Source organism: Palaemon carinicauda, chromosome 5 (genome assembly GCF_036898095.1).
Source record: "Palaemon carinicauda isolate YSFRI2023 chromosome 5, ASM3689809v2, whole genome shotgun sequence".
NCBI lineage: Eukaryota > Metazoa > Arthropoda > Malacostraca > Decapoda > Palaemonidae > Palaemon > Palaemon carinicauda.
The window spans coordinates 143,266,135-143,269,375 of record NC_090729.1 but is presented as its reverse complement, the minus strand read 5'-3'; the positions used below and the strand labels follow the sequence as shown (position 1 = coordinate 143,269,375).

The 3,241-nt window shown below is 34.6% G+C and overlaps 1 protein-coding gene across 1 annotated transcript in view; it reads right to left on the bottom strand.

Annotated features, from left to right (window-relative positions):
- Positions 1-2,446, bottom strand: part of LOC137640612 (uncharacterized) — a 13,164-nt gene extending 10,718 nt beyond the window's left edge. Inside the window, exon 1 of the mRNA XM_068373118.1 lies at positions 2,335-2,446. The gene's annotated coding sequence lies outside the window, so the exon portion shown is untranslated. The remainder of the gene's footprint in view (positions 1-2,334) is intronic.
- Between the last annotated feature and the right edge of the window lie 795 nt (positions 2,447-3,241).

Here is a 3,241-nt window from a genome sequence, read left to right as displayed (position 1 = left end):
CTCTCTCTCTCTCTCTCTCTCTCTCTCTCTCTCTCTCTCTCTCTCTCTCATCATTTGGATGCAAGATGGCAATAAACATACAGAAAGATTTAGAGGAATAATATAAAGATTTTAAGATCATTCGCCTTTATAATCTAAGAAAAAGTATTCCAGTAACTAACTCACCAAAAGGTCATACTTGCTTCAGATAAGCAGATATATCCTTATGAATTTGGCACATATTAATATGGATAACCTTCACGTTTAAAGCATGTTGTATATTGCATGACTTTCACAAGAACCACATGTATTACTTCAAAATTCACTATAATTTGGGTAATTCGAACAATATATACCTCTTTGTACTAACAAGAAAATCAGACACACCCACATGTACGCCCAAAGACACACACACACGCGTGCGCACAAACACACACACACACACACACACACACACACACACACACACACATATATATATATATATATATATATATATATATATATATATATATATATATATATATAACACACACACACACACACATATATATATATATATATATATATATATATATATATCTATATATATATATATATATATATATATATATACATAACACACACACATACATATATATATATATATATATACATATACATATATAGGATAATTTTATCACTATCCACATATACAAAAAGAGAAAAAAATTCTTCTTTTTATGCTTCTGTATGGCCAATAATGTGAAGCTCAGCACTTCAGATTGATCTTTGTAGATAATGCCGCTACTATAATGACCGTGAACTACACCCCATGTTACTGAATCCTGTGGCCGACTACCTTTCCAGAAACACAGTGGTCACTTTCTACTTGCTAATGGATTACAGTGCCATAACAGAAGGCCAACGAAAGAACCCGGAATACCAAACCTGCAGGACATCCTGCACATTTCTCAATTATGAAGACGTCACCTCCGATGACTCCGCCACCCGCTTTTGTGACGTCGGTAATGGTAGGTCACTCCCTTGGATACCTGCCTCCATGCATTGATAGGTGTTTCAATTGATCCATGGCTTCTCGCACCCATCGTACTAATCTACTGCAGAGCTACTGAAGTCAAAGTTCATATAGCATGACATTAACAAAATGGGTCATTGTCAAAAGTGCATTGACACATGAATTCGTCATAAGGACACCATTACCTTTTCATAGTCTTCAATCGCTTCACTCGTTGTCCTGAAAAAGCATTCGTCTCAAGTACTGCTGTCTTACTTTCAAGATGGATGGCAAAACTTGGCACCACAGACCATAATACTTCCAACGTGAGTACCGCCTTCACCTGTCAGTTGTTGACATCATTAGGGAATCTTCTTTTATCACTTCACTTAAGACTACTGCTTAAACCCAGCAGCCAACATAATAGTGGAACGTTTCCATCGTGCCCTCAAAGCAGCTTTGATGTCTCGCTGCAACGACTCATGCTGGTTTATACAACTACCTTGGGTCTTTCTCGGACTGAAGACCACTCACAAGGACACCATGGATGTGTCAGCTGATGGAATGGTACCTGGTGACAAGTTGGTCATTCCTGCTGAATATTTTCCGTTTGCTATTTCCTCTGATGATCTTCAGCATCTATTTTACATTTTGGAAAAAAAATGATTCCCTGCAGTCAGTGTTACTTGCTTCCAGCAAAGCAACACATACTAAAAGACCTACACACCACAACACATGTCTTTATAAATACCAACGGTCGCAAACTACCATTTGCTCCCCATACACCGGCCAATCCTTGTCAGTCGTTGTGCCCCAAAAGCTTTCCTCATAAAATTCGCGGAAAAGAGGATTGGATTACCATTGATCACCTAAAGCCTTTGTAGCTACACTGTATGACAGGTCGCCCTCTTTCCCATACATGGCTGCATCAGGGGAGTCTTATAATGCAACATGCAACCCACATACAAAGAAAGATTACTCCTCTTTTTCTTCCACTCAGCGCACATAGTAACATGGAAGTCTATACAGACGAACGAAAAAAATACAAATTCTAATGCAAAGTTTATGCAAACTGAATTGCACAAATATTGCACAGTACGAAGAAAATGTCATCAAAATTCAAGATTAACGGTATATTTTGATTTTGTAAAAGTTAAATGAAAAATACAAATCCTGCTAAAAATTGCACAAAAACGAAGTGTAGACGAAGGGATGTATGGCGTCACATTTTGCTACGTTGTAAACTGCCGGTTTCATCTTGCTCTGCTGAATTCAGTGATTTAGTCAAGATATTCATGATTGGTATATGGTGTCGCGAGATCAAAAATGGAATAATGTGGAATAGTTAACCAACTTACTGCAGACGATGGTTAAGCACCGTGATGTCACAAAGCACACTGGTGGGAGGAAATGAACGGCAACAAAATACGTGTGTTGACTTCCGCCAAACCTGTGAAACTAACTCGCAAGTGTTTTATCCACTAGAACACTCGTCCTACCTTCACCTCACCACACCTTAGGTGTTCAGATTGATATATCTTAGTTACATAAGGTAGTAGACTTTCGTGACGATATTTATATACAATCAAACAATGATGAATAGTTCCCACTTGATCATCAGTTCTAAAGGAAGACGTGTCAGGCCCTTTTTCGTGGAAATTCCTTGAATACTGCTGAATATATTTTGATAGAGAATTACAAATAGCTAAGCAGCAAAGAGTCAAGGAAAGCATTAGAGGCCACAAGTAATAGAATGCCAAAAGGAATAACTGATCGGAAAATCATATGTTTAGGGAAATGATTTTGAGAGTTTGTCCTAAGGGGAAAATATGCTGTGATTAGTGTTTACTCTTGCAAGTCTAATTGCTAAGATCACTTTCAGCTCTCCTCTTATTCTCCTGACCTGTCATATAAGATACTGAAAATTCATCTTATATATATATATATATATATATATATATATATATATATATATATATATATATATATATATATGTATATATATATACACACACACACACACACATATATATATATATATATATATATATATATATATATATATATATATATATATATATATATATCTATATATGTATATATATAGATATATATGTATATATATATACACACATATCTATATATATATATATATATATATATATATATATATATATATATATATATATGTGTGTGTGTGTGTATATATATATACATATATATATATATATATATATATATATATATATATATATATATATATAT